The sequence below is a fragment of the Aythya marila genome (assembly GCF_965140915.1).
Source record: "Aythya marila genome assembly, chromosome: 1".
In the NCBI taxonomy this organism is placed as follows: Eukaryota; Metazoa; Chordata; class Aves; order Anseriformes; family Anatidae; genus Aythya; species Aythya marila.
Genome location: NC_139042.1, coordinates 148,511,544 through 148,536,113, shown reverse-complemented (window position 1 = coordinate 148,536,113; position 24,570 = coordinate 148,511,544).

Below are 24,570 nucleotides of genomic sequence, written 5' to 3'. Positions count from 1 at the left end.
GCATCCAGAGGGGCCTTGAATATCTCCAGAGAAGGAGACCCCACAACCTCCCTGGGCAGCCTGTTCCAGTGCTCTGTCACCCTCACCGTGAAGAAGTTCTTTCGCACGCTGCTGCGGAACTTCCTGTCATCCATGTTGTGGCCACTGCCCCTTGTCCTGTCCCCACAAACCACCAAAAAGAGGTTGGCCAAATCCCTCTGCCTCCCACACTTAAGATATGTGTAACATTAATAAGGTCCCCAATTCACCTTCGGGTGAATGCTTGCAAAGTTCACACTAAATTGGCAGGCAGGAACAACCCTGGATTCGATTTCTGAGCTAACTTTTACGAAGGAGCTGAGAAACCAATGGCTTTGGAGAGTCCAAACCCAAAAAAAAAAACAGAGAACAGAGTTCAGAAGCTATGAAAAGAGTCATCTTGAGCCTTTCCTCTTCTAAGAATATCATAATGGCTGCACATTTGAGAAGTCTTTTAAATTGTAGAACCCCATTCCTTTAACGTGCCAAATACCATTGCTTTGGATCTTCTGCTGTGAGACTTGGGGAAAATCAGGTAAAGAGCTGTCCTGGTTTCAGCCAGGATAGGGTTCTTTTTCTTCATAGGGGCTGGTATGCGCATTTTGCAGGAAAGTAACTCCAAATCCCAAATATAAACAACTTCTATAGATAGAAATGTGAGGAGTCCAAAGTCGTGAAATCTGAAAGACAGCTTACTTTGCTAGGCTTTCTGTGAAAGAAGTCATTCTTAATCCAATATTAGAGATCCTTCTATGGAAAGCAAGAACATTATGTAATCCAAAAGCCAGGTGCCACAAAGAGTAAAGAGATTTGGTGTAAGGGTATCTAACAGATTGAAATGTGGGTAAATATTTTGGTACTACCGTAACATCCAATAATAATCAGTTGCATGCAACTTTTTGACCCCCACCCCCTTTTATTTTTTCTTTTTTCTTCCCCCAGTCATTCACCCGCCCACATACAATGCAACAAAAACAGATTTGGTAATAAAAGTAAGTATTCAGATAATCTTATAAAAACGTTTTGGTTACAAAAAAGCTGGTTATAGGAAAGCACCAAAAGTTCAAAACATGCAAAATAGCACAGAGAAGTTGTGCAAATAAGTCTCAAAAGTGCATGACTGCTTTGCATGCAACCACGAATTGTACGGCAGTGTTCTAGGTGTCTTTGCTGAAGTGCATTGTGTTTCGGCATACAGGATCGGGCTGCTGGAGGCTTTGCCTTTGGTTATTCCATTTCACCAAGCATCTCATCACTTGTCTTAGTGTTGGCGTTGTCCAGTGCCTGTTGGCTTTCGATTGTAAAAGGGCATGAAAGACAAGCTGTGGTAATGCAGCTAGAGCTAGGAGCTGCCTCTTCCCAAGTAATGTCATCGTGCCTCTGCTGTGACCTTCTCCATTCACTTTTGACCATGTTCCAACATAACCAAAGCATCTCTCCAGCTCATCTCTCTCCTTATCTTCTGCTTTTCCCTCTATCTCTACCTAGTCCTTAATTCTGAGCCAAAATGCCACGCTGCACTTTCTCTGAGCTCTTTTCTTACCTGGGTATGTCTTTTCCAAGACTCCGGGGAGACACCCTCAGAACTGAAAGTGCCTCTGAAGTCAAAGAAATAATGTGTTATTTCTGGATGGTGGAATGACAAACAAAAGTAGGCCTCCTTTGATTATCATGACAAAGCTTATCCCGGTTTTGGCTCGGAGAGAGTTTGTTTCGTAGGTAGCTGGTGTGGTGCCGTGTTTTGGGTTTAGGATGAGAATGCTGCTGATAACACAGAGGTGTTTCAGTTGTGACAGAACAGTGCTTACCCAGAGACAAGGACTCGTCAACTTCTCGTGCTGCCTTGCCAGCGAAGAGGCTGCAGATGCTCCAAAACAAGTCGGGAAGGGACACAGCCAGAACAGGAGACCCAAACTGGCCCAAGGGATGTCCCATTCCATATGGCATCATGCAGAACAACAAAACTTTGGGGGTTGCCCATGGATGGAGAGGTGCTGTTTGGGGCCTGGCAGGGTATCAATTGGTGGATGGTAAGCAATTGCATTGTGCATCATTCCTTTTGTAGATAGATTATAATTGTAGTTGTTAGTGGTTTTCCTCCCTTTAGTGAACCATTCAACTGTCTTTATCTCAACCCACAAGTTCTAACTTTGTTGTTTTCCCAATTTTCTCCCCCGTCCCATGGGGAGGGTGGGGGAATGAGCGAATGGCTGCGTGCTGCTTAGCGGCCTGCCAGGTTAAACCACAACAGGAGAGTAACACCACTGTATATACACTGCCTCAGAAATGTTTTTAATACAAACGGGTACTGTTTGGGGTATCGTAATTGAAGTCCAGTCTGGCATTCCACCTAGCATGATGTAGTGCTGGCAAGTGAGACAACCCTACAGGAAAAGAGCCACAGACTTTCTGGCTGACAACTGCAAACTTTTCAGGAAGCATTTCATCATTGAACCATTCTGCTTCCTACCTGGAAAAAAAGAAGTGCTCCTGTAAGGCCTGCACTAGTGAAGTAGCTACAACCAGATGATGGCATGAAGAATGTGAAATATATGGTAAAAAAAGTGACAAAATGTTAAGTCTTGATGAATCACTGGAGTCCTAACTGGTAAGGTCACTGTGTCCTCTTTGCTGTCTTACTCCTCTATGGGAGACCTACAGAAAATAAAAGATGGTAACTTGGTAGATATCATCTTGCATGTAACCAGACTGTGTTCTGACACGTACAACAAAACCACGATCTTCAGTCTTGATTAGTTAAATTCTGTACCAATATTTCTGAAGAGAAAACTGCTTCTTCAGAAATGAATGAGTTCCCCTTGATGTAACACACTCCTGAGTGTTATTTCAGAAAAAAAAAATAAAAATAGATTATTAAATTACAAACAAGTCTAAAGGATATTTCTTTTCCCCTTTAGCAAGGAACAAAATGGGTACAATCATCTGGCCAAGCTTTTAGTTAGAAATGATGCTGCTACTGTCTTGAGAGAGCTGGAAGCGAGTTTTCCTAGAATAAGATAGTTCAGTTGGAAGGGACCTTCCAAGATCGAGTCCAACTGTCTGACCTCTTTGAGGATAATCAAAAGCTAAAGCATATCCATGAGGGCATTGCCCAAATGCCTCTGGAACACTGGAAGTCCTGGGGTGTCAACCACCTCTCAAGGATGCCTGTTCCAGGGTTTGATCGCCCCACAGTAAAGAATTTTTTCCTAATGTGCAGTCTGAACTCAACCGTTGCGGCTTTTCACCATTTCCATGCATCCTAGCATTCTTGCTTCAGAAGATGTCAAGGCTGTAAACTACTGGTTCTCTTAGCATGGGTCCAGATGGTTCTGGATGCTAACTGGAAGTGTGTCACCCTGCCAGATGACTTGGGTATGCCATTTTGTTACATTCTTCACTGGATTGGAGGAAAGTAAATGAGCTATATCCAGCATGGCGATCAAGCAGTTGCAGGAGACGCTTAGTCATTGGGTACTTTGTTCTCCCAAACCACTGCAGATTTAGAAGAGAGTACGCCTAGACAATGCAGTGTTTGGAAAACTGACTGAAATATCTGGTGTATTAATCTCCTGATGGTGGTGGTTGCCATGTTTTGTCTGCCTACAATATGGGAATCAGAGATATGAAGCTGGGGATATAACAGCATGCTCTTCTGAATAAAGTAAAGTCAACATTGTGGAAAGACTGACTTGTAGCTTTTTTCTCATACTAGCCAAAGTGTATCTATATTACTATGCAAATAAGACTTTACTGAGTTCTACACTAGACAGAAGTTCTAGACACATTTCTAGAGAGAAATTATTTTCTAGGATAATCATCAAGAAAGCTGGCCAGCTATAGGACAGCATCTTGAAAGCAGTAGTAATTCCGTACTTAATGTATGCAGTCTAAGTAGGGCTAGCACGGAAGTCTCCATTCTGATGTTAAAAAACAATACAAATCTGAAGACTAGTTGCTTAATCTAAGGAAGTCATGCACCTTCCTCTCTGGCATAAGGTGACAGTTGCTCCAGTTATTTTCAAGAACGTAGTGTTGTTATTACGCTTTGGGTAATAATAAATAAAATTGGTGCGAGAGGGGGGGAAACAGTGAATTCCCAAGGTGGATAAACCACTAGAATTAAACTGTAATGTAGAGATCTTGTTCGTAAGACACAGATATATGTGAATTCAGCTTAAAGGTCTAAATTCAGGCTTCTCTCATGTTGCAGAAGGGACAGTGAAACCTCTGCACACTGTCAAAATAGCACAGAACCAATAACAAGGATGTCTAATGGATGTTGCAGGGGAGACGTTCGGGTCGTTGTGATTTTTTTTTTCATAGCTGGTTGTGCTTTTGGCTTTTAGTGAACTTACCCAGTTAAGTTAAACCGTATTGCCTTCTTTTCCTACTTCATGCATTCAGTGTATCTTTAGATATAGCTTGAAATTCGGGAGCTTATACTGGACGCACAGGAAAAACCAGGAGCTGCAGTCCAGCTGAGATGTTAGTGACCAAGATGTGTGACTTCTTTTAAAGGTCCAGCACCCTACTGCAGAAATGCTTGTGAAGGCTTCCCACACACAAGAGCAAGAAGTTGGAGATGGAACTGGCTTCGTCCTCGTTCTTGATCAAGTCCTTCAGGAAGTAGCCTAAGCCCTTCGGAGGCTGGGATTATCAGTCTCAGAGGCAAGCTCTATTGTTACTGCCGTTCTGGAGATTTAGTTCACACTGCCATTGGTCATAGAACTGCGACTAGTCTGCTTGCTTCCAAATGAATTTTTAGTCAGAGGTGTATGGAGAAGAGCACTGTATGTTTTTGTTGCTTGTGATTGTTTGCTTCCCTTGTAAGCTTTTCCATTTGTTTTTGTTGTATGGCCCTTTTCCAAGGAGGTAGAAGCAATACGAATGCACAGCCAGGTGAAATATTTGTTGTTTGCTGCACAGGTGAGGGAAAGATCCAAAAAAGTTGGCAAGGAGGCCCTAGAAATTCTTCCAGACATGGTGTGCTGTTCGCAATGAACCTTGGGGATTTTGAAGTGGCATCTGTGTTGCGTCTTTCAGTGATACGCACAAAGGATGGCACTGAAGGCTTCTTTTGTTGAAGCTTATTGCTCAGGCCTGTAGCAAGTGGATAAGAACATACCTGTGCACGCATCTAAAGACTTCCGTGGCTTGACTAACTTCTTCATAGAAGACAAAAGTCGTGGCTAGTTTATCAGGGTAAACTGATGGAATACATCAGCCTCTGAAATTAGTATGACATTGAACTCTTTGCTGACACTGTGGCTCAGAAAAGACCTGTACTTTCTACTAAATCTTTACAGAAATAGCTTACTGCTTTTATCTTTCAAACAGAAAAACCTTTTTCGTAGACTTTGTTGGCATTGCGAGGGTACATGAAGAGAATTCTGCAGAGAGGGGGGGTGTGATTTAAAAGGCTAAGAGAACACCCTGAGTGTGTCGGCTTGCTTTCTCAATTGCTAACATATCCAATCAAAGCATAGGAACTGAATCAAGAAAGGAGGGGTTGCAAATCTTCCGATTATGGCATTCTCCAAATGTACGTAGTGTCTTGTTCTAGTTGGACCTACAGAGCAGCCTCTGGCAGACCACTGCCATTGCAGAGCATCACCTTGCTGAAGAAGCGCTATTGAAGTCACTAAGCATTTGCAAGTAACAGTGACAAACTGGGAAGAGATTGCTGTTTGCTTGTGTCAACCTTGCCTGCCTGGGAGACTGATTTCCCTCCCCAGCTGGAGAACCCGCAGGGACATCAAGGAGGCCGGAAGGGGGCTATTCAGGGGACCACACAGGGAAGGGCAAGCAACGGCCAGGTGAGGGCTGATCCCTTTTAAATAGCTTTATTTGCTTCTTGGCTCTTGAGTCAAAACACCCATAGCTACGTTGCAGGACCAGCATTATGCCTGCTCCGGCTGCTCCAGCCAGAGCCACACTGTGATATCATCGTGGTGACACTGGGTCGTCACGGTGACGTTTGAGTTCCCCCACCAGAACCCCCAGGCAGTCCGTTGAGCCTCACTTGCTGACTGGCAGCACCAGCAGTAGCCTCTCGCACAAATGGCTGCAGATGGAAACTCGAGTGACAACGAGATAAATGAAATTTATCAGGAGCCACTTCCCGAAGAGATGTCGTACGGTTTTGCTCCAGATGAGCTGTTTGAGTCTTCGGACTCCCCTTCTCCTGAGCCTCTGCGACAAGATAAAGGAGCAGCTTGTGATGCTCCTGTAGCATCAACAAGGGGAGAAAAAGATCCCCAAGCTCTCCCTGATGACCACGAGACCAAACACCTTCCTCATCATTCTTCTGAGGAGAACGCTGGCCAGGACAACATCTTCTCAGCCCTCAGCTTCCCTAGGAAACTCTGGCAACTGGCGGAAAGTGACCAATTTAAGGCCATCTGGTGGGGTCACTCTGGAAACTATATCGTGATCGACAAGGAAATGTTTGAAGCAGAAGTGCTGGGAAGGACAAGATCTCCGAGAGTTTTTGAGACTGAGAGAATGCAAAGTTTCATCCGTCAGCTGAATCTCTATGGATTCAGAAAACTGCGAGAGGACCTGCAAAGATCTGCCTCGCTTCCTGATCTTCGTAAAGAAGAGGATGCATTTTCTGCTCGTAGGAAGGTACCTCCACTGCTCCACGCGTGAACACAATATTCTGGTGGGAGAGATGGGTGTTCCAATACAATAAGCCTTGGCAATGGAGGAGATGAGGATAAGAGCAGATGTTCTGATCTTAATTGCTTTTTCAGGCTACTTCCAGGTGTTTTAGAGCTAGCATTGCTGAGGGGTAGAAATGCAGATAACATACATTTGGGTGGTACCCAATGAGTTTGAACCCATGGAACACAAAGATAAATCAATCAGGCTATGATGAGTCTATTTATTTTCAGCCATTTGCAACGGACCAGGACTGTATCATCAGGACTGCATCATTAAGTTTTAGGCTTCAACCGACCAATAGATCTTGCTAACCCAGGATTGCCTTTACCAACTAAAATCCTCAGCTCTTCTCTCTTGCTGTTTCTCAGTCCCAAACACGGAGCAACTAATTCTTCTCCTTTGCATTTTGTAGCTACTCTACTACTCTAACCCCAACTTCAAGAGAGGTGCTCCCCACCTGCTCAAGAACTGCAAGCGACAAGTTGCCCCGAAGAGGAAAGCCCTGCAGGCGGGGCTGGATGAGAGCTGCCCCAGCAGCAGCCTATACGCCCAGCCTGGCTGCAGAGACGTCGATATGCATGAGGAGGACCCCATGGCAGCAGCTCCAGCAGAAACACAGCCAGCGGCACGCGCAGGGTCCCCAGTCCCCAGGCACTGGGCAAAAGCCACCCCTCAAGCCAGCGCTGCCCCGACAGCCTCGCAGGGAGCTTCTCCCACCCTGCCAGCTCCTGCTGCAGCAGCAGGCAGGGCCAAGCAGCGGCGCCTGGACCCCTCCCTGCTGCTAGCAGGCAGCAGCCAGACTTCAGCTGCCGATCCTGCGCCCTCCCCACACCACATCCTCCCTTCCCACATACCCCAGGCTTCCTCTTCTGCCCTGCCTCCCTTCCGTCACCTACTCTTTCCACTGGCCTTGCTGGCAGTAGCCTCGGCTGCAGCCATTTTGCAGCCATACAGCTGGCAGTGCCTGGCAGCCCCACACTGCCCGACCTGCACCTGCGAACAAGACAGGGCAGCTGCAGGCGACACAATGGCACCCAGGCATGGCACCCGCTAGACATAGCACAGATAGCAGCACCCCCTTACACCTTCATAGTCTCTTAGTTCATAGGTTGATAGTGCTGGAGTTAATCTGTTAGAATAATAAAACTTTCCCTGTTCCACTTGGTTAGGTCATAGATTGATTGCTCTGGTGTTAATCTGTTTGAACAATAAAACTTTTGCCGTTCCAGTTGTCTTTTTTGTATTATTCTGAAATGGGGAAATCTCAGATTGAATGTGCATTTTGTCTCTCAAAAGGAAGTAGAAGCAACTGTTCTAACATCAAGTGGATCGTTTTCCAGAACAGACCAGCTCTCTAGCTTCTTAGCCATAGAGTAAAAGACTGGAAAATGTCTGCAAGCCACATGCACTGAGGATGCTCTTCCTAATGATGACTTCTAACGGAAAGATAGGAGAGAGGAATTAAATAACAGCATTTTAATTAGGGAAGACTCAGACAGGGAATGTCACGGAATCACAGAATTGTAGGGGTTGGAAGGGACCTCAAGAGATCATCGGGTCCAACCCCCCTCCCAAAGCAGGTTCCTGAGAGCAGCTTGCCCAGGTAGGCATCCAGAGGGGCCTTGAATATCTCCAGAGAAGGAGACCCCACAACCTCCCTGGGCAGCCTGTTCCAGTGCTCTGTCACCCTCACCGTGAAGAAGTTCTTTCGCACGCTGCTGCGGAACTTCCTGTCATCCATGTTGTGGCCACTGCCCCTTGTCCTGTCCCCACAAACCACCAAAAAGAGGTTGGCCAAATCCCTCTGCCTCCCACACTTAAGATATGTGTAACATTAATAAGGTCCCCAATTCACCTTCGGGTGAATGCTTGCAAAGTTCACACTAAATTGGCAGGCAGGAACAACCCTGGATTCGATTTCTGAGCTAACTTTTACGAAGGAGCTGAGAAACCAATGGCTTTGGAGAGTCCAAACCCAAAAAAAAACAGAGAACAGAGTTCAGAAGCTATGAAAAGAGTCATCTTGAGCCTTTCCTCTTCTAAGAATATCATAATGGCTGCACATTTGAGAAGTCTTTTAAATTGTAGAACCCCATTCCTTTAACGTGCCAAATACCATTGCTTTGGATCTTCTGCTGTGAGACTTGGGGAAAATCAGGTAAAGAGCTGTCCTGGTTTCAGCCAGGATAGGGTTCTTTTTCTTCATAGGGGCTGGTATGCGCATTTTGCAGGAAAGTAACTCCAAATCCCAAATATAAACAACTTCTATAGATAGAAATGTGAGGAGTCCAAAGTCGTGAAATCTGAAAGACAGCTTACTTTGCTAGGCTTTCTGTGAAAGAAGTCATTCTTAATCCAATATTAGAGATCCTTCTATGGAAAGCAAGAACATTATGTAATCCAAAAGCCAGGTGCCACAAAGAGTAAAGAGATTTGGTGTAAGGGTATCTAACAGATTGAAATGTGGGTAAATATTTTGGTACTACCGTAACATCCAATAATAATCAGTTGCATGCAACTTTTTGACCCCCACCCCCTTTTATTTTTTCTTTTTTCTTCCCCCAGTCATTCACCCGCCCACATACAATGCAACAAAAACAGATTTGGTAATAAAAGTAAGTATTCAGATAATCTTATAAAAACGTTTTGGTTACAAAAAAGCTGGTTATAGGAAAGCACCAAAAGTTCAAAACATGCAAAATAGCACAGAGAAGTTGTGCAAATAAGTCTCAAAAGTGCATGACTGCTTTGCATGCAACCACGAATTGTACGGCAGTGTTCTAGGTGTCTTTGCTGAAGTGCATTGTGTTTCGGCATACAGGATCAGGCTGCTGGAGGCTTTGCCTTTGGTTATTCCATTTCACCAAGCATCTCATCACTTGTCTTAGTGTTGGCGTTGTCCAGTGCCTGTTGGCTTTCGATTGTAAAAGGGCATGAAAGACAAGCTGTGGTAATGCAGCTAGAGCTAGGAGCTGCCTCTTCCCAAGTAATGTCATCGTGCCTCTGCTGTGACCTTCTCCATTCACTTTTGACCATGTTCCAACATAACCAAAGCATCTCTCCAGCTCATCTCTCTCCTTATCTTCTGCTTTTCCCTCTATCTCTACCTAGTCCTTAATTCTGAGCCAAAATGCCACGCTGCACTTTCTCTGAGCTCTTTTCTTACCTGGGTATGTCTTTTCCAAGACTCCGGGGAGACACCCTCAGAACTGAAAGTGCCTCTGAAGTCAAAGAAATAATGTGTTATTTCTGGATGGTGGAATGACAAACAAAAGTAGGCCTCCTTTGATTATCATGACAAAGCTTATCCCGGTTTTGGCTCGGAGAGAGTTCGTTTCGTAGGTAGCTGGTGTGGTGCCATGTTTTGGGTTTAGAATGAGAATGCTGCTGATAACACAGAGGTGTTTCAGTTGTGACAGAACAGTGCTTACCCAGAGACAAGGACTCGTCAACTTCTCGTGCTGCCTTGCCAGCGAAGAGGCTGCAGATGCTCCAAAACAAGTCGGGAAGGGACACAGCCAGAACAGGAGACCCAAACTGGCCCAAGGGATGTCCCATTCCATATGGCATCATGCAGAACAACAAAACTTTGGGGGTTGCCCATGGATGGAGAGGTGCTGTTTGGGGCCTGGCAGGGTATCAATTGGTGGATGGTAAGCAATTGCATTGTGCATCATTCCTTTTGTAGATAGATTATAATTGTAGTTGTTAGTGGTTTTCCTCCCTTTAGTGAACCATTCAACTGTCTTTATCTCAACCCACAAGTTCTAACTTTGTTGTTTTCCCAATTTTCTCCCCCGTCCCACGGGGAGGGTGGGGGAATGAGCGAATGGCTGCGTGCTGCTTAGCGGCCTGCCAGGTTAAACCACAACAGGAGAGTAACACCACTGTATATACACTGCCTCAGAAATGTTTTTAATACAAACGGGTACTGTTTGGGGTATCGTAATTGAAGTCCAGTCTGGCATTCCACCTAGCATGATGTAGTGCTGGCAAGTGAGACAACCCTACAGGAAAAGAGCCACAGACTTTCTGGCTGACAACTGCAAACTTTTCAGGAAGCATTTCATCATTGAACCATTCTGCTTCCTACCTGGAAAAAAAGAAGTGCTCCTATAAGGCCTGCACTAGTGAAGTAGCTACAACCAGATGATGGCATGAAGAATGTGAACTATATGGTAAAAAAAGTGACAAAATGTTAAGTCTTGATGAATCACTGGAGTCCTAACTGGTAAGGTCACTGTGTCCTCTTTGCTGTCTTACTCCTCTATGGGAGACCTACAGAAAATAAAAGATGGTAACTTGGTAGATACCATCTTGCATGTAAACAGACTGTGTTCTGACACGTACAACAAAACCACGATCTTCAGTCGTCTTGATTAGTTAAATTCTGTACCAATATTTCTGAAGAGAAAACTGCTTCTTCAGAAATGAATGAGTTCCCCTTGATGTAACACACTCCTGAGTATTATTTCAGAAAAAAAAAAAATAAAAATAGATTATTAAATTACAAACAAGTCTAAAGGATATTTCTTTTCCCCTTTAGCAAGGAACAAAATGGGTACAATCATCTGGCCAAGCTTTTAGTTAGAAATGATGCTGCTACTGTCTTGAGAGAGCTGGAAGCGAGTTTTCCTAGAATAAGATAGTTCAGTTGGAAGGGACCTTCCAAGATCGAGTCCAACTGTCTGACCTCTTTGAGGATAATCAAAAGCTAAAGCATATCCATGAGGGCATTGCCCAAATGCCTCTGGAACACTGGAAGTCCTGGGGTGTCAACCACCTCTCAAGGATGCCTGTTCCAGGGTTTGATCGCCCCACAGTAAAGAATTTTTTCCTAATGTGCAGTCTGAACTCAACCGTTGCGGCTTTTCACCATTTCCATGCATCCTAGCATTCTTGCTTCAGAAGATGTCAAGGCTGTAAACTACTGGTTCTCTTAGCATGGGTCCAGATGGTTCTGGATGCTAACTGGAAGTGTGTCACCCTGCCAGATGACTTGGGTATGCCATTTTGTTACATTCTTCACTGGATTGGAGGAAAGTAAATGAGCTATATCCAGCATGGCGATCAAGCAGTTGCAGAAGACGCTTAGTCATTGGGTACTTTGTTCTCCCAAACCACTGCAGATTTAGAAGAGAGTACGCCTAGACAATGCAGTGTTTGGAAAACTGACTGAAATATCTGGTGTATTAATCTCCTGATGGTGGTGGTTGCCATGTTTTGTCTGCCTACAATATGGGAATCAGAGATATGAAGCTGGGGATATAACAGCATCCTCTTCTGAATAAAGTAAAGTCAACATTGTGGAAAGACTGACTTGTAGCTTTTTTCTCATACTAGCCAAAGTGTATCTATATTACTATGCAAATAAGACTTTACTGAGTTCTACACTAGACAGAAGTTCTAGACACATTTCTAGAGAGAAATTATTTTCTAGGATAATCATCAAGAAAGCTGGCCAGCTATAGGACAGCATCTTGAAAGCAGTAGTAATTCCGTACTTAATGTATGCAGTCTAAGTAGGGCTAGCACGGAAGTCTCCATTCTGATGTTAAAAAACAATACAAATCTGAAGACTAGTTGCTTAATCTAAGGAAGTCATGCACCTTACTGTCTGGCATAAGGTGACAGTTGCTCCAGTTATTTTCAAGAACGTAGTGTTGTTATTACGCTTTGGGTAATAATAAATAAAATTGGTGCGAGAGGGGGGGAAACAGTGAATTCCCAAGGTGGATAAACCACTAGAATTAAACTGTAATGTAGAGATCTTGTTCGTAAGACACAGATATATGTGAATTCAGCTTAAAGGTCTAAATTCAGGCTTCTCTCATGTTGCAGAAGGGACAGTGAAACCTCTGCACACTGTCAAAATAGCACAGAACCAATAACAAGGATGTCTAATGGATGTTGCAGGGGAGACGTTCGGGTCGTTGTGATTTTTTTTTTCATAGCTGGTTGTGCTTTTGGCTTTTAGTGAACTTACCCAGTTAAGTTAAACCGTATTGCCTTCTTTTCCTACTTCATGCATTCAGTGTATCTTTAGATATAGCTTGAAATTCGGGAGCTTATACTGGACGCACAGGAAAAACCAGGAGCTGCAGTCCAGCTGAGATGTTAGTGACCAAGATGTGTGACTTCTTTTAAAGGTCCAGCACCCTACTGCAGAAATGCTTGTGAAGGCTTCCCACACACAAGAGCAAGAAGTTGGAGATGGAACTGGCTTCGTCCTCGTTCTTGATCAAGTCCTTCAGGAAGTAGCCTAAGCCCTTCGGAGGCTGGGATTATCAGTCTCAGAGGCAAGCTCTATTGTTACTGCCGTTCTGGAGATTTAGTTCACACTGCCATTGGTCATAGAACTGCGACTAGTCTGCTTGCTTCCAAATGAATTTTTAGTCAGAGGTGTATGGAGAAGAGCACTGTATGTTTTTGTTGCTTGTGATTGTTTGCTTCCCTTGTAAGCTTTTCCATTTGTTTTTGTTGTATGGCCCTTTTCCAAGGAGGTAGAAGCAATACGAATGCACAGCCAGGTGAAATATTTGTTGTTTGCTGCACAGGTGAGGGAAAGATCCAAAAAAGTTGGCAAGGAGGCCCTAGAAATTCTTCCAGACATGGTGTGCTGTTCGCAATGAACCTTGGGGATTTTGAAGTGGCATCTGTGTTGCGTCTTTCAGTGATACGCACAAAGGATGGCACTGAAGGCTTCTTTTGTTGAAGCTTATTGCTCAGGCCTGTAGCAAGTGGATAAGAACATACCTGTGCACGCATCTAAAGACTTCCGTGGCTTGACTAACTTCTTCATAGAAGACAAAAGTCGTGGCTAGTTTATCAGGGCAAACTGATGGAATACATCAGCCTCTGAAATTAGTATGACATTGAACTCTTTGCTGACACTGTGGCTCAGAAAAGACCTGTACTTTCTACTAAATCTTTACAGAAATAGCTTACTGCTTTTATCTTTCAAACAGAAAAACCTTTTTCGTAGACTTTGTTGGCATTGCGAGGGTACATGAAGAGAATTCTGCAGAGAGGGGGGGTGTGATTTAAAAGGCTAAGAGAACACCCAGAGTGTGTCGGCTTGCTTTCTCAATTGCTAACATATCCAATCAAAGCATAGGAACTGAATCAAGAAAGGAGGGGTTGCAAATCTTCCGATTATGGCATTCTCCAAATGTACGTAGTGTCTTGTTCTAGTTGGACCTACAGAGCAGCCTCTGGCAGACCACTGCCATTGCAGAGCATCACCTTGCTGAAGAAGCGCTATTGAAGTCACTAAGCGTTTGCAAGTAACAGTGACAAACTGGGAAGAGATTGCTGTTTGCTTGTGTCAACCTTGCCTGCCTGGGAGACTGATTTCCCTCCCCAGCTGGAGAACCCGCAGGGACATCAAGGAGGCCGGAAGGGGGCTATTCAGGGGACCACACAGGGAAGGGCAAGCAACGGCCAGGTGAGGGCTGATCCCTTTTAAATAGCTTTATTTGCTTCTTGGCTCTTGAGTCAAAACACCCATAGCTACGTTGCAGGACCAGCATTATGCCTGCTCCGGCTGCTCCAGCCAGAGCCACACTGTGATATCATCGTGGTGACACTGGGTCGTCACGGTGACGTTTGAGTTCCCCCACCAGAACCCCCAGGCAGTCCGTTGAGCCTCACTTGCTGACTGGCAGCACCAGCAGTAGCCTCTCGCACAAATGGCTGCAGATGGAAACTCGAGTGACAACGAGATAAATGAAATTTATCAGGAGCCACTTCCCGAAGAGATGTCGTACGGTTTTGCTCCAGATGAGCTGTTTGAGTCTTCGGACTCCCCTTCTCCTGAGCCTCTGCGACAAGATAAAGGAGCAGCTTGTGATGCTCCTGTACCATCAACAAGGGAGGAAAAAGATCTCCAAGCTCTCCCTGATGACCACGAGACCAAACACCTTCCTCATCATTCTTCTGAGGAGAACGCTGGCCAGGACAACATCTTCTCATCGCTCAGCTTCCCAAGGAAACTCTGGCAACTGGCGGAAAGTGACCAATTTAAGGCCATCTGGTGGGGTCACTCTGGAAACTATATCGTGATCGACAAGGAAATGTTTGAAGCAGAAGTGCTGGGAAGGACAAGATCTCCGAGAGTTTTTGAGACTGAGAGAATGCAAAGTTTCATCCGTCAGCTGAATCTCTATGGATTCAGAAAACTGCGAGAGGACCTGCAAAGATCTGCCTCGCTTCCTGATCTTCGTAAAGAAGAGGATGCATTTTCTGCTCGTAGGAAGGTACCTCCACTGCTCCACGCGTGAACACAATATTCTGGTGGGAGAGATGGGTGTTCCAATACAATAAGCCTTGGCAATGGAGGAGATGAGGATAAGAGCAGATGTTCTGATCTTAATTGCTTTTTCAGGCTACTTCCAGGTGTTTTAGAGCTAGCATTGCTGAGGGGTAGAAATGCAGATAACATACATTTGGGTGGTACCCAATGAGTTTGAACCCATGGAACACAAAGATAAATCAATCAGGCTATGATGAGTCTATTTATTTTCAGCCATTTGCAACGGACCAGGACTGTATCATCAGGACTGCATCATTAAGTTTTAGGCTTCAACCGACCAATAGATCTTGCTAACCCAGGATTGCCTTTACCAACTAAAATCCTCAGCTCTTCTCTCTTGCTGTTTCTCAGTCCCAAACACGGAGCAACTAATTCTTCTCCTTTGCATTTTGTAGCTACTCTACTACTCTAACCCCAACTTCAAGAGAGGTGCTCCCCACCTGCTCAAGAACTGCAAGCGACAAGTTGCCCCGAAGAGGAAAGCCCTGCAGGCGGGGCTGGATGAGAGCTGCCCCAGCAGCAGCCTATACGCCCAGCCTGGCTGCAGAGACGTCGATATGCATGAGGAGGACCCCATGGCAGCAGCTCCAGCAGAAACACAGCCAGCGGCACGCGCAGGGTCCCCAGTCCCCAGGCACTGGGCAAAAGCCACCCCTCAAGCCAGCGCTGCCCCGACAGCCTCGCAGGGAGCTTCTCCCACCCTGCCAGCTCCTGCTGCAGCAGCAGGCAGGGCCAAGCAGCGGCGCCTGGACCCCTCCCTGCTGCTAGCAGGCAGCAGCCAGACTTCAGCTGCCGATCCTGCGCCCTCCCCACACCACATCCTCCCTTCCCACATACCCCAGGCTTCCTCTTCTGCCCTGCCTCCCTTCCGTCACCTACTCTTTCCACTGGCCTTGCTGGCAGTAGCCTCGGCTGCAGCCATTTTGCAGCCATACAGCTGGCAGTGCCTGGCAGCCCCACACTGCCCGACCTGCACCTGCGAACAAGACAGGGCAGCTGCAGGCGACACAATGGCACCCAGGCATGGCACCCGCTAGACATAGCACAGATAGCAGCACCCCCTTACACCTTCATAGTCTCTTAGTTCATAGGTTGATAGTGCTGGAGTTAATCTGTTAGAATAATAAAACTTTCCCTGTTCCACTTGGTTAGGTCATAGATTGATTGCTCTGGTGTTAATCTGTTTGAACAATAAAACTTTTGCCGTTCCAGTTGTCTTTTTTGTATTATTCTGTATTATATATGTATTGGGGAAATCTCAGATTGAATGTGTATTTTGTCTCTCAAAAGGAAGTAGAAGCAACTGTTCTAACATCAAGTGGATCGTTTTCCAGAACAGACCAGCTCTCTAGCTTCTTAGCCATAGAGTAAAAGACTGGAAAATGTCTGCAAGCCACATGCACTGAGGATGCTCTTCCTAATGATGACTTCTAACGGAAAGATAGGAGAGAGGAATTAAATAACAGCATTTTAATTAGGGAAGACTCAGACAGGGAATGTCACGGAATCACAGAATTGTAGGGGTTGGAAGGGACCTCAAGAGATCATCGGGTCCAACCCCCCTCCCAAAGCAGGTTCCTGAGAGCAGCTTGCCCAGGTAGGCATCCAGAGGGGCCTTGAATATCTCCAGAGAAGGAGACCCCACAACCTCCCTGGGCAGCCTGTTCCAGTGCTCTGTCACCCTCACCGTGAAGAAGTTCTTTCGCATGCTGCTGCGGAACTTCCTGTCATCCATGTTGTGGCCACTGCCCCTTGTCCTGTCCCCACAAACCACCAAAAAGAGGTTGGCCAAATCCCTCTGCCTCCCACACTTAAGATATGTGTAACATTAATAAGGTCCCCAATTCACCTTCGGGTGAATGCTTGCAAAGTTCACACTAAATTGGCAGGCAGGAACAACCCTGGATTCGATTTCTGAGCTAACTTTTACGAAGGAGCTGAGAAACCAATGGCTTTGGAGAGTCCAAACCCAAAAAAAAACAGAGAACAGAGTTCAGAAGCTATGAAAAGAGTCATCTTGAGCCTTTCCTCTTCTAAGAATATCATAATGGCTGCACATTTGAGAAGTCTTTTAAATTGTAGAACCCCATTCCTTTAACGTGCCAAATACCATTGCTTTGGATCTTCTGCTGTGAGACTTGGGGAAAATCAGGTAAAGAGCTGTCCTGGTTTCAGCCAGGATAGGGTTCTTTTTCTTCATAGGGGCTGGTATGCGCATTTTGCAGGAAAGTAACTCCAAATCCCAAATATAAACAACTTCTATAGATAGAAATGTGAGGAGTCCAAAGTCGTGAAATCTGAAAGACAGCTTACTTTGCTAGGCTTTCTGTGAAAGAAGTCATTCTTAATCCAATATTAGAGATCCTTCTATGGAAAGCAAGAACATTATGTAATCCAAAAGCCAGGTGCCACAAAGAGTAAAGAGATTTGGTGTAAGGGTATCTAACAGATTGAAATGTGGGTAAATATTTTGGTACTACCGTAACATCCAATAATAATCAGTTGCATGCAACTTTTTGACCCCCACCCCCTTTTATTTTTTCTTTTTTCTTCCCCCAGTCATTCACCCGCCCACATACAATGCAACAAAAACAGATTTGGTAATAAAAGTAAGTATTCAGATAATCTTATAAAAACGTTTTGGTTACAAAAAAGCTGGTTATAGGAAAGCACCAAAAGTTCAAAACATGCAAAATAGCACAGAGAAGTTGTGCAAATAAGTCTCAAAAGTGCATGACTGCTTTGCATGCAACCACGAATTGTACAGCAGTGTTCTAGGTGTCTTTGCTGAAGTGCATTGTGTTTCGGCATACAGGATCAGGCTGCTGGAGGCTTTGCCTTTGGTTATTCCATTTCACCAAGCATCTCATCACTTGTCTTAGTGTTGGCGTTGTCCAGTGCCTGTTGGCTTTCAATTGTAAAAGGGCATGAAAGACAAGCTGTGGTAATGCAGCTAGAGCTAGGAGCTGCCTCTTCCCAAGTAATGTCATCGTGCCTCTGCTGTGACCTTCTCCATTCACTTTTGACCATGTTCCAACATAACCAAAGCATCTCTCCAGCTCATCTCTCTCCTTATCTTCTGCTTTTCCCTCTATCTCTACCTAGTCCTTAATTCTGAGCCAAAATGCCACGCTGCACTTTCTCTGAGCTCTTTTCTTACCTGGGTATGTCTTTTCCAAGACTCCGGGGAGACACCCTCAGAACTGAAAGTGCCTCTGAAGTCAAAGAAATAATGTGTTATTTCTGGATGGTGGAATGACAAACAAAAGTAGGCCTCCTTTGATTATCATGACAAAGCTTATCCCGGTTTTGGCTCGGAGAGAGTTCGTTTCGTAGGTAGCTGGTGTGGTGCCGTGTTTTGGGTTTAGGATGAGAATGCTGCTGATAACACAGAGGTGTTTCAGTTGTGACAGAACAGTGCTTACCCAGAGACACGGACTCGTCAACTTCTCGTGCTGCCTTGCCAGCGAAGAGGCTGCAGATGCTCCAAAACAAGTCGGGAAGGGACACAGCCAGAACAGGAGACCCAAACTGGCCCAAGGGATGTCCCATTCCATATGGCATCATGCAGAACAACAAAACTTTGGGGGTTGCCCATGGATGGAGAGGTGCTGTTTGGGGCCTGGCAGGGTATCAATTGGTGGATGGTAAGCAATTGCATTGTGCATCATTCCTTTTGTAGATAGATTATAATTGTAGTTGTTAGTGGTTTTCCTCCCTTTAGTGAACCATTCAACTGTCTTTATCTCAACCCACAAGTTCTAACTTTGTTGTTTTCCCAATTTTCTCCCCCGTCCCACGGGGAGGGTGGGGGAATGAGCGAATGGCTGCGTGCTGCTTAGCGGCCTGCCAGGTTAAACCACAACAGGAGAGTAACACCACTGTATATACACTGCCTCAGAAATGTTTTTAATACAAACGGGTACTGTTTGGGGTATCGTAATTGAAGTCAAGTCTGGCATTCCACCTAGCATGATGTAGTGCTGGCAAGTGAGACAACCCTACAGGAAAAGAGCCACAGACTTTCTGGCTGACAACTGCAAACTTTTCAGGAAGCATTTCATCATTGAACCATTCTGCTTCCTACCTGGAAAAAAAGAAGTGCTCCTATAAGGCCTGCACTAGTGAAGTAGCTACAACCAGATGATGGCATGAAGAATGTGAAATATATGGTAAAAAAAGTGACAAAATGTTAAGTCTTGATGAATCACTGGAGTCCTAACTGGTAAGGTCACTGTGTCCTCTTTGCTGTCTTACTCCTCTATGGGAGACCTACAGAAAATAAAAGATGGTAACTTGGTAGATATCATCTTGCATGTAACCAGACTGTGTTCTGACACGTACAACAAAACCACGATCTTCAGTCTTGATTAGTTAAATTCTGTACCAATATTTCTGAAGAGAAAACTGCTTCTTCAGAAATGAATGAGTTCCCCTTGATGTAACACACTCCTGAGTGTTATTTCAGAAAAAAAAAAATAAAAATAGATTATTAAATTACAAACAAGTCTAAAGGATATTTCTTTTCCCCTTTAGCAAGGAACAAAATGGGTACAATCATCTGGCCAAGCTTTTAGTTAGAAATGATGCTGCTACTGTCTTGAGAGAGCTGGAAGCGAGTTTTCCTAGAATAAGATAGTTCAGTTGGAAGGGACCTTCCAAGATCGAGTCCAACTGTCTGACCTCTTTGAGGATAATCAAAAGCTAAAGCATATCCATGAGGGCATTGCCCAAATGCCTCTGGAACACTGGAAGTCCTGGGGTGTCAACCACCTCTCAAGGATGCCTGTTCCAGGGTTTGATCGCCCCACAGTAAAGAATTTTTTCCTAATGTGCAGTCTGAACTCAACCGTTGCAGCTTTTCACCATTTCCATGCATTCTAGCATTCTTGCTTCAGAAGATGTCAAGGCTGTAAACTATTGTTTCTCTTAGCATGGGTCCAGATGGTTCTGGATGCTAACTGGAAGTGTGTCACCCTGCCAGATGACTTGGGTATGCCATTTTGTTACATTCTTCACTGGATTGGAGGAAAGTAAATGAGCTATATCCAGCATGGCGATCAAGCAGTTGCAGAAGACGCTTAGTCATTGGGTACTTTGTTCTCCCAAACCACTGCAGATTTAGAAGAGAGTACGCCTAGACAATGCAGTGTTTGGAAAACTGACTGAAATATCTGGTGTATTAATCTCCTGATGGTGGTGGTTGCCATGTTTTGTCTGCCTACAATATGGGAATCAGAGATATGAAGCTGGGGATATAACAGCATGCTCTTCTGAATAAAGTAAAGTCAACATTGTGGAAAGACCGACTTGTAGCTTTTTTCTCATACTAGCCAAAGTGTATCTATATTACTATGCAAATAAGACTTTACTGAGTTCTACACTAGACAGAAGTTCTAGACACATTTCTAGAGAGAAATTATTTTCTAGGATAATCATCAAGAAAGCTGGCCAGCTATAGGACAGCATCTTGAAAGCAGTATGAATTCCGTACTTAATGTATGCAGTTTAAGTAGGGCTAGCACGGAAGTCTCCATTCTGATGTTAAAAAACAATACAAATCTGAAGACTAGTTGCTTAATCTAAGGAAGTCATGCACCTTACTGTCTGGCATAAGGTGACAGTTGCTCCAGTTATTTTCAAGAACGTAGTGTTGTTATTACGCTTTGGGTAATAATAAATAAAATTGGTGCGAGAGGGGGGGAAACAGTGAATTCCCAAGGTGGATAAACCACTAGAATTAAACTGTAATGTAGAGATCTTGTTCGTAAGACACAGATATATGTGAATTCAGCTTAAAGGTCTAAATTCAGGCTTCTCTCATGTTGCAGAAGGGACAGTGAAACCTCTGCACACTGTCAAAATAGCACAGAACCAATAACAAGGATGTCTAATGGATGTTGCAGGGGAGACGTTCGGGTCGTTGTGATTTTTTTTTTCATAGCTGGTTGTGCTTTTGGCTTTTAGTGAACTTACCCAGTTAAGTTAAACCGTATTGCCTTCTTTTCCTACTTCATGCATTCAGTGTATCTTTAGATATAGCTTGAAATTCGGGAGCTTATACTGGACGCACAGGAAAAACCAGGAGCTGCAGTCCAGCTGAGATGTTAGTGACCAAGATGTGTGACTTCTTTTAAAGGTCCAGCACCCTACTGCAGAAATGCTTGTGAAGGCTTCCCACACACAAGAGCAAGAAGTTGGAGATGGAACTGGCTTCGTCCTCGTTCTTGATCAAGTCCTTCAGGAAGTAGCCTAAGCCCTTCGGAGGCTGGGATTATCAGTCTCAGAGGCAAGCTCTATTGTTACTGCCGTTCTGGAGATTTAGTTCACACTGCCATTGGTCATAGAACTGCGACTAGTCTGCTTGCTTCCAAATGAATTTTTAGTCAGAGGTGTATGGAGAAGAGCACTGTATGTTTTTGTTGCTTGTGATTGTTTGCTTCCCTTGTAAGCTTTTCCATTTGTTTTTGTTGTATGGCCCTTTTCCAAGGAGGTAGAAGCAATACGAATGCACAGCCAGGTGAAATATTTGTTGTTTGCTGCACAGGTGAGGGAAAGATCCAAAAAAGTTGGCAAGGAGGCCCTAGAAATTCTTCCAGACATGGTGTGCTGTTCGCAATGAACCTTGGGGATTTTGAAGTGGCATCTGTGTTGCGTCTTTCAGTGATACGCACAAAGGATGGCACTGAAGGCTTCTTTTGTTGAAGCTTATTGCTCAGGCCTGTAGCAAGTGGATAAGAACATACCTGTGCACGCATCTAAAGACTTCCGTGGCTTGACTAACTTCTTCATAGAAGACAAAAGTCGTGGCTAGTTTATCAGGGTAAACTGATGGAATACATCAGCCTCTGAAATTAGTATGACATTGAACTCTTTGCTGACACTGTGGCTCAGAAAAGACCTGTACTTTCTACTAAATCTTTACAGAAATAGCTTACTGCTTTTATCTTTCAAGCAGAAAACCCTTTTTCGTAGACTTTGTTGGCATTGCGAGGGTACATGAAGAGAATTCTGCAGAGAGGGGGGGTGTGATTTAAAAGGCTAAGAGAACACCCAGAGTGTGTCGGCTTGCTTTCTCAATTGCTAACATATCCAATCAAAGCATAGGAACTGAATCAAGAAAGGAGGGGTTGCAAATCTTCCGATTATGGCATTCTCCAAATGTACGTAGTGTCTTGTTCTAGTTGGACCTACAGAGCAGCCTCTGGCAGACCACTGCCATTGCAGAGCATCACCTTGCTGAAGAAGCGCTATTGAAGTCACTAAGCATTTGCAAGTAACAGTGACAAACTGGGAAGAGATTGCTGTTTGCTTGTGTCAACCTTGCCTGCCTGGGAGACTGATTTCCCTCCCCAGCTGGAGAACCCGCAGGGACATCAAGGAGGCCGGAAGGGGGCTATTCAGGGGACCACACAGGGAAGGGCAAGCAACGGCCAGGTGAGGGCTGATCCCTTTTAAATAGCTTTATTTGCTTCTTGGCTCTTGAGTCAAAACACCCATAGCTACGTTGCAGGACCAGCATTATGCCTGCTCCGGCTGCTCCAGCCAGAGCCACACTGTGATATCATCGTGGTGACACTGGGTCGTCACGGTGACGTTTGAGTTCCCCCACCAGAACCCCCAGGCAGTCCGTTGAGCCTCACTTGCTGACTGGCAGCACCAGCAGTAGCCTCTCGCACAAATGGCTGCAGATGGAAACTCGAGTGACAACGAGATAAATGAAATTTATCAGGAGCCACTTCCCGAAGAGATGTCGTACGGTTTTGCTCCAGATGAGCTGTTTGAGTCTTCGGACTCCCCTTCTCCTGAGCCTCTGCGACAAGATAAAGGAGCAGCTTGTGATGCTCCTGTACCATCAACGAGGGGAGAAAAAGATCCCCAAGCTCTCCCTGATGACCACGAGACCAAACACCTTCCACGTCATTCCTCTGAGGAGAACGCTGGCCAGGACAACATCTTCTCATCGCTCAGCTTCCCAAGGAAACTCTGGCAACTGGCGGAAAGTGACCAATTTAAGGCCATCTGGTGGGGTCACTCTGGAAACTATATCGTGATCGACAAGGAAATGTTTGAAGCGGAAGTGCTGGGAAGGACAAGACCTCCGAGAGTTTTTGAGACTGAGAGAATGCAAAGTTTCATCCGTCAGCTGAATCTCTATGGATTCAGAAAACTGCGAGAGGACCTGCAAAGATCTGCCTCGCTTCCTGATCTTCCTAAAGAAGAGGATGCATTTTCTGCTCGTAGGAAGGTACCTCCACTGCTCCACGCGTGAACACAATATTCTGGTGGGAGAGATGGGTGTGCCAATACAATAAGCCTTGGCAATGGAGGAGATGAGGATAAGAGCAGATGTTCTGATCTTAATTGCTTTTTCAGGCTACTTCCAGGTGTTTTAGAGCTAGCATTGCTGAGGGGTAGAAATGCAGATAACATACATTTGGGTGGTACCCAATGAGTTTGAACCCATGGAACACAAAGATAAATCAATCAGGCTATGATGAGTCTATTTATTTTCAGCCATTTGCAACGGACCAGGACTGTATCATCAGGACTGCATCATTAAGTTTTAGGCTTCAACCGACCAATAGATCTTGCTAACCCAGGATTGCCTTTACCAACTAAAATCCTCAGCTCTTCTCTCTTGCTGTTTCTCAGTCCCAAACACGGAGCAACTAATTCTTCTCCTTTGCATTTTGTAGCTACTCTACTACTCTAACCCCAACTTCAAGAGAGGTGCTCCCCACCTGCTCAAGAACTGCAAGCGACAAGTTGCCCCGAAGAGGAAAGCCCTGCAGGCGGGGCTGGATGAGAGCTGCCCCAGCAGCAGCCTATACGCCCAGCCTGGCTGCAGAGACGTCGATATGCATGAGGAGGACCCCATGGCAGCAGCTCCAGCAGAAACACAGCCAGCGGCACGCGCAGGGTCCCCAGTCCCCAGGCACTGGGCAAAAGCCACCCCTCAAGCCAGCGCTGCCCCGACAGCCTCGCAGGGAGCTTCTCCCACCCTGCCAGCTCCTGCTGCAGCAGCAGGCAGGGCCAAGCAGCGGCGCCTGGACCCCTCCCTGCTGCTAGCAGGCAGCAGCCAGACTTCAGCTGCCGATCCTGCGCCCTCCTCACACCACAACCTCCCTTCCCACATACCCCAGGCTTCCTCTTCTGCCCTGCCTCCCTTCCGTCACCTACTCTTTCCACTGGCCTTGCTGGCAGTAGCCTCGGCTGCAGCCATTTTGCAGCCATACAGCTGGCAGTGCCTGGCAGCCCCACACTGCCCGACCTGCACCTGCGAACAAGACAGGGCAGCTGCAGGCGACACAATGGCACCCAGGCATGGCACCCGCTAGACGTAGCACAGATAGCAGCACCCCCTTACACCTTCATAGTCTCTTAGTTCATAGGTTGATAGTGCTGGAGTTAATCTGTTAGAATAATAAAACTTTCCCTGTTCCACTTGGTTAGGTCATAGATTGATTGCTCTGGTGTTAATCTGTTTGAACAATAAAACTTTTGCCGTTCCAGTTGTCTTTTTTGTATTATTCTGTATTATATATGTATTGGGGAAATCTCAGATT